The 7,932-nt window shown below is 32.8% G+C and overlaps 1 protein-coding gene across 1 annotated transcript in view; it reads left to right on the top strand.

The window, feature by feature from the left end:
- Positions 1-751: 751 nt before the first annotated feature.
- The window catches only part of LOC148942927 (protein argonaute-2-like), a 205,234-nt gene continuing 198,053 nt past the window's right edge, over positions 752-7,932 (top strand). The window contains exon 1 of the mRNA XM_089102272.1: positions 752-888. The gene's annotated coding sequence lies outside the window, so the exon portion shown is untranslated. The remainder of the gene's footprint in view (positions 889-7,932) is intronic.

The raw sequence follows: 7,932 nt of genomic DNA, 5'->3' as shown, positions 1-7,932 counted from the left end.
TGCAAATTGAAAGTTCTAGTTCCTCATTTTAAGAGCAACAATTGTCAGAGGGCAACAGCACCCCCCCTATTTTCCTCTTTTTCCCAAATACATTTGATTGAAAACTTTAGATCAAGGTCAAGGGTTGTAAGTTATAAGGTTGTAAGGGTTGTATATTTTGTTTTTATGGAACAGGTGGCTGTATAAACTTTGGAAGAGGCTCATTTGATTGGAAATTGGAAGTTCTATATATCTAACAAACAAGTAAAACTAATCAGTTAAATTTGAAAACGCCATCCGTCTGTAAAATTTCAAATATTAACTAGTTGGTTTAAAAGACAACTACACCTTCAAAGAAAAGATGCAACTATATCTTTCCTTTGAAGGTGCAATTGTCTTTTAAATTAACTAGTTAATATTTGAAATTTTACAGACGGATGGTGTTTTCAAATTTAATTGATTAATTTTGCTTGTTTGTTTGAACACTTCAACGTGCCAACACTGACAAAAATGTGGCAGTATCCTAAAACTTCATAGTCTTGAAACAATCAAAATACAAATCTTAGATAATTGTGAATTTTAGGCATGGGTTCAGGAGGCAGAAATTTTTTGCTTCTTAAGTCATTGATACTTCTAAGTGCTACTCCTCTCATATCAATTTCTCGTACTCTTTGAATCGTATGTTACGTATCCTAAAATTAAATTATTTCTGGGCTCTAGCCTATTCCATCCTCTGAAAAGGACTGCCCTTTGAAATTTTCTTTTTAAAGGTGACGCAAGAGTGTTTGCATTTGACGAAAGAGACCCATATAGTAAGTAAAGATGTGTTAAACAGCAATAAAGATCCACAAGCATGCCTCACTGTATCCTCTGCTTCAGAGCCATCTACAAGTGGATTACAAGCATCAGGTGAGCTAATAAACTTGCATAGTATGTCAGTTTTTTTTTAGCAAATTGTATTATTGTACTCAATTTTAATCGCCTTTTAGACTTTTTTTTGTAAATAGGCTTGACTATTACTACAATAGGCGGCTACTTGAATTATTCTTGGATTACATTGTTTCTAATATCTAACTGTTAACAATAAATTTGAATCACATGGACAATTCAATTGGCTGTTTCAATTATTTCAGGGAAAAAAGTGAATATTAATTTTCGATTAAAATTTTCCTAATTAAATTGCTGTAACAAAATACTATTTGCTACGATTGTCGTAACCTTTCACAACAAATCGTTGTGCTTGGATTTAAATGGTATCTTGTATGTTTTCATATAATTAAAGCAAAAAAAAACGACACAGAAAATACACTGAGAAGCCCCTATTTTTTTTTGCATGGAAACAAAATAGGTGACCGAATTGAGTAATAAAAAATAAAGATGCACTAAAATTATATATTAATGTACCAAGTACAATGACAATTGAATCTGTCTGTTTGAATTGGTTAAAGTTAGATAAATCGGGATTTGATTTAAACAATTAAAATGATATATTAATGTACCAAGTACAATGACAATTGAATCTGTCTGTTTGAATTGGTTAAAGTTAGATAAATCGGGATTTGATTTAAACAATTAAAATGATATATTAATGTACCAAGTACAATGACAATTGAATCTGTCTGTTTGAATTGGTTAAAGTTAGATAAATCGGGATTTGATTTAAACAATTAAAATGATATATTAATGTACCAAGTACAATGACAATTGAATCTGTCTGTTTGAATTGGTTAAAGTTAGATAAATCGGGATTTGATTTAAACAATTAAAATGATATATTAATGTACCAAGTACAATGACAATTGAATCTGTCTGTTTGAATTGGTTAAAGTTAGATAAATCGGGATTTGATTCAAACAATTAAAATGATATATTAATGTACCAAGTACAATGACAATTGAATCTGTCTGTTTGAATTGGTTAAAGTTAGATAAATCGGGATTTGATTTAAACAATTAAAATGATATATTAATGTACCAAGTACAATGACAATTGAATCTGTCTGTTTGAATTGGTTAAAGTTAGATAAATCGGGATTTGATTTTTAATTGAAAACCTGTAGTTAGGATTTTTTGGTAACAGCGGGTGTCAAATTAAAAAAAAAAAGATAAAAAACGTTGGTTAAAATCAGCAACAAAATAAGTTAACATATATGGCACAAACAGCTTAAAAACTAAGAAGGTGTACTTGACTTCAGAAATTGGTATGTTATCAGTGTTTTAATTTGTATAGATGAATAACATCGCTGATTTATTTTCATAGTTTGACGTGATACAACTGACGGAAATATGGGGCTGTCATAAAAACTTCATAGTTTTGAAAGAACTTTCAAGTATGAAGGCACAAGATGGATCCAAAGGAAATATTTTTTTATTTTTGTTTTTATCTCTTTGTTAATAATGGTATTATGTACACATCAAGTCAATTCTTATTAGTCTTGGTTATTTATTGCTTCTGAATAGGAAGTTGATTTAGATGAGTAATTGGTAAATAATTGAATTGGTAAATACAGCTAATTGAGTCTTATATCGTCATGGCCACTTTGTTGTCACCCAACAACTGAGGCTATATTCTTTGGTGACAAAAAGGAAAACTACATTAAACTGCCCCCCAACTCGTTTCCTCTCACGGATAAGAAGTGAAGAGCTTTTTGAATATTGCTAAGTTCAAATAAATGTCCTCGGAAATGAGTCAAAGAATAGATTAACCTGATTTGCTTTTTAATATATGCTTGTGCTTGGATTGAAAGGGTAAATCTTGGACGGTTTCCTATAATTAAAGTGAAAAACGACAAAAAAAGATACAAGCTACTGAAAACCCTTTTTTTTGCATGAAAACCAAATAGGTGACTGAATTGAGTAATAAAAAAATGAACTAAAATAATATATTAATATACCAAGCACAATGACGATTACGACGCAGGTAAAAGGTAGCTTTAAAGAGTAGTAATACATTGGGTAGTTTTCTAAATCAACCAGTTCGTGGTAACGAACTGTAAGTAAGGAGCGACCCGGCTCAATGGTAACCTAAACTCTAGAAAACGGGATTTTGATACCAATAGATACATCAAAAGAATCAGATTTTAATGTTGATTTCAAATATATAAGTTTCATCAAGTTTAATCCTACTCATCAAAAGTTAAGGGCCTGAGAAAATTTGGCTGATTTTTGAAAAAAGCGGGAAAGACCCCCTAAAAGTTATAAAACCTTAATGAAAATCACGCCATCATATCCAGCGTATCAGAAAACCCTACTATAGACGTTTCAAGCTCCTATCTGAATAAATGTGGAATTTTGCATTTTTTGCCAGAAGAAAGATTACGGATGCGTGTTTATTTGTTGTTGTTTTTTTTCACTAGGGTGATCATATCGACACATTGGTTCTAAAATACCCGCAAGAGCACTAGGTCGAGCGGAAGTTAAAAGTTCTAGTGCCCTTTTTAAGTGACCAAAAATATGGAGGGCAACTAGGCCCCCTCCCACGCACATTTTTTTCCCAAAGTTACCCGATCAAAATTTTGAGATAGCCATTTTGTTCAGCAGGGTCGAAAATATGTTAACTATGTCTTTTAGGATGACTTAATCCCCCGAAGTCCCCGGGGGGAGGGCCACATATTTTATGTGGGAGGATCTTTCCATAAAGTAAGTTTTCATGGGGGAAGGGACATTGCTATGAAAGGGGGCGCCGGATTTCCCAGCATTATTTAAAAAAAAAGATAAGAAATTAAATAAAAAAAAAAACAAGTTCTTCAACTGAAAGTAAGCAGCAACGTCAAAACTTAAAACGAATAGAAAATATTACGTATATGATTCGGTTCACCCCTAGTCAATACCTCGCTCTTTAAGCCAAATAGTTTTTTAGTACTTTCGTAAGATCTATTTATTCTAATTAAAGGCCTTTGTGATTACGGGGTCATTTTTAAAGAATTAGAACAAAATTCGAACTTTAGCTTAATGAGCAAGGTATTGACTAGGGGGCGAACCCCCTAATATACGTATAAAAAATATATGAATATGGAAGTTCGTTACGTAAGTTAATTCGTAAGTTACGTATATTTATTACTAATAAAAACGTTCGCAAATAAAATTAAAAAAGTTTCGAGAGAGCCATTTAACCAAAAAAAAGTAAAATTACTGTGAAAATGTTGTTGTAATTATTCATGTACGGTGAGCCAAAATCAAAACCTGCATTAATTCAAAAACGTCCAAAAATTAAATAAAAAAAACAAGTTTTTTTTTAACTGAAAACAAGGAACGACATTCAAACTTAAGACGAACAGAAATTATTTCGTATATGAAAGGGGCTGTCCCCTCCTCAACGCCTCGCTCTTTACGCTAAAGTTTTTTATTTTTTAAAAAAATAGAGTTGTGATAAAGTCAAACTTTAGCGTAATGAGCGAGGCGTTGAGGAGGGGACAGCCCCTTTCATATACGAAATAATTTCTGTTCGTCTTAAGTTTTAACGTCGTTCCTTACTTTCAGTTAAAAAAAACTTGTTTTTTTTATTTAATTCTGGGAAGGATCTAACTTCATTGGAGCAACAAAGTGGGATCTATCCGATGCCATGTACTTGCGGAAGCTCATATGTGAGACGTACTAACCAGAATTTGTAAATGAGATTAATACAGCATAAAGACTCTAAAGCCTATTTCATCGGCTTTGAAGCAATATTCTAAGCCTGAAGATTTCACTTCAGCCCTTTCGGAACATATTTTAGATTTTCCAGACCATTTTATTTTTTTCGTTAATATTTCTTTGATTTCTAGGGACCGGGGTTTAAAGCAAAATTTTCGCGAAACTCTTGAAATTAAGAAAATTATATTTATGAATATGGCTTTAAATAGAGACACGGGTGAATTTGGTTTGAACTCTATTTACGATAATTTATTAAAGTTAGATAGAATGAAGTTCAATTCACCCAATACGGTTAACCTCTGTCCAAGTTTTAGTTCAATTCATGCTAACGAACCGGATCCAGGAAGGTCAAGGAGACTCGCTTCCGTTTTTGCTTTGGAAAGAATAAAATGATTAAACAATATTTAGTTTATTTTATTTTATATATAAATTATTGTTTGTAATTGTTTTAGTTTAGTATTACTACTGATGACGGTCACTGCATATGTGACCAAAATATCTAGTATTTTTTGTGAAATTTATCACTGTCTATTAAAAGGATTTTATCCCTATTTGAACTTTTATTTATCACAATGACAATTAAATACGTCTGTCTAAAATGGTTATAGTAGGATAAATCGGGATTTTGTTTTTTGATGAAAAATGTATTGTTATGGGTTTTTGGTAATAGCGGGTGTCAAATTTAAAAAATGAAACGTTGGTAAAAAAAGATCAGAAAAAATAAACTAAAAACATATGACAGAAACAGCTTAAGAACCGAAAAACTATGCTTAACTTTAAGAATCAACAAACTTTTACTGTTTTAATTTCTATGGATGGAAAGCATTGCTAATTTATTTTCATGGTTCGACGTGGTAACACTGACGAAAACGTTAGGCTGCCAAAAAACATTAGGCTGTCTTTGTTTTGAAAGGACCAAAACAAAATATTAAAAGTATGAATATCAGTTTTCAAGTATGAATAGGTTTAAGATTGATCCAAGGGAAACCTTTTTTTTCCTTTTTTTTGGTACTACTTAAATAACGTTCTTATGTACATTTCATTCAATTCTTATTTACTGTTTCTGAATAGGAAGTTGATTTAGTTGAGTAATTTGTAAGTAATTTAATTGGTAATGAGTCTTATATCGACATAGATACTTGATGGTCACCCAACTGCCGAGACCGTATTCTTTGGGAAAAAAAGAGAACTGCATTAAACTGTCCCCCAAGTGTTTCCCCTGAAACTTAAGAAATGAAGAGCTATTTGAATATTCTTAAAGTTCAAATAAGTGTCCTCTGAAATGAGACAGATAATAGATTAACCTGATTGGCTTTGCAAAATGTAACTAAGATCATTAAAGCATTTTTTTTTGTGTTTATGTGTGTGTTGATACTTGATAATAAAGGCCTCGTTGCAGTAAAATGAAATGTATAGATAAAATAAAACAAATAAAATAGATTCTTGTAAAACAAATCAATTATAAAATGAAGAGCTGTTAAGCCACCAGAGCAGTAGGCTAGTGGAATTTGAGAGAATAAAAGAGCCTGACGATGCATCAAGTTTGTGAGGTTTTAAGCCATAAAAGAATATTTGAGTGTTTTGTACTAATTTTTGGCAATAGCTCTTTTAGAATAAGAAAATTATTTGTTTCTATTAAATTTAACGGAGTATTTCTAAGATGGTTTGAATACATATCTAAAGCTTCAAATATTTTACTGCTACCACTATCAGCTCTGCAATACCACTGCCCCCTCAGACCAACACAGCTGCACTCGCTCTTCCTCCATCTCAATCAATCCTTAGCTTCATTCTTTACCCCTGTCGCGAAGTCCTAGTTTCCTATAAATCCTCTTTCAAAATAGTTTAATCTAGGTGCAGCCTGTCCCCGAATGGTGCCTCCTCTCACACCATTCGGGGACAGCCTGCACTTGATGGCACTTATGGCGGGGACTAGCCATAAAGTACAAACTACCATCTGTAAAATTTGGCCTAGCCGTCTTTAGCTTCTTTTATCTCTCGAAAAGATGGCTATATTATATTTCGAGGGTAAAGATGGCTTTATTCGAATGACATCGAATCATTTGTTCTGAAGCTTACTGTTTAATATACGGTCAGTCCAGCGTTAAATATTTTAGGACCTAGTAATTCGCATGTAAAAACATACAATAATTGATCGTATTGCAAAAAGTCCTCATTGTTCGTTACTAGTGACTAGTTCTTTTTAGAGTTCTTTTTAGAGGTGAGGGGTTCCATGCATTTTGATTAAATTCCCTTCTTATCATTCGCTTGACATGTATAGGATAAAATATTAAGGAATTGCTATTGGCTTGACAGATTAATATAATTATAAGGGATGTTAAATCGTAAAGTTGTGGGGGTGTATGGGAATAATATTAAATGTTTTTTATCATCAAGGAGTTGTAAAAGATCAGACTCGTTAGGATTTTGCTAACAACAGTAATAGATAAATTAGAACAGATTAGTTGTAAAAAAATCAGTGAAGTAAAGGAAATTGACTGGAATTGATAGGAGATGAAAAAGAGTAAAAAGACATACAAAAAAAAATACTTATCTTTCAAACAGTTCGTGGTAACGAACTGTAAGTAAGGAGCGATCCGGCTCAGTAGTAACCGAAACTCTAAAAAACGAAATTTTGAAGCCAATAGATACATCAAAAGAATCAGATTTTTATGCTGATTTCAAATATATAAGTTTCATCAAGTTTTGTTCTACCCATCAAAAGTTAAGCTTCTGAGAAAATTTGCCTGATTTTCAAAAAAGGGGGCACACCCCCTAAAAGATATCGAAGCTTAATGAAAATTTCACCACAACTTCGACATCACAAAGAATCCTACCGTGAATTTTTCTAGTCCTATCTGCAAAAATGTGGAATTTTGTATTTTTTGCCAGGGGAAAGATCACGGATGCTTGTTTATTTGATTTTTTTTCCAGGGGAGATCGTATCGACCCAGTGGTCCTGGAATATCGCACGAGGGCTCATTCGAACGGAAATTAAAAGTTCCAGTGCCCTTTTTAAGTGACCAAAAAAGGGAGGGCAACTAGGCCCCCTCCCACGCTCATTTTTTCCCAAAGTCATCCAACCAAAATTTTGAGATAGCCATTTAGTTCAGCATGGTCGAAAATATAACAGCTATGTCTTTTAGGATGGCTTAATCCCCCACAGTCCCCAGGGGAAGGGCTTAAAGTTATGAACTTTACCCAGTGTTTACATATAGTATTGGTTATTGGGAAGCATACAGACGTTTCCAGGAGGGATTTTTTCTGGTAGTGGGGGTGGGTTGGGGGTTACGTGGGAGGATTAAATAATACTAGAAAATCT

The sequence above is a fragment of the Artemia sp. Qi Xiang Cuo genome, chromosome 16 (assembly GCF_049724085.1).
Source record: "Artemia sp. Qi Xiang Cuo chromosome 16, ASM4972408v1, whole genome shotgun sequence".
Lineage (NCBI taxonomy): Eukaryota > Metazoa > Arthropoda > Branchiopoda > Anostraca > Artemiidae > Artemia > Artemia sp. Qi Xiang Cuo.
This window is presented reverse-complemented; position numbering and strand designations above follow the sequence as displayed.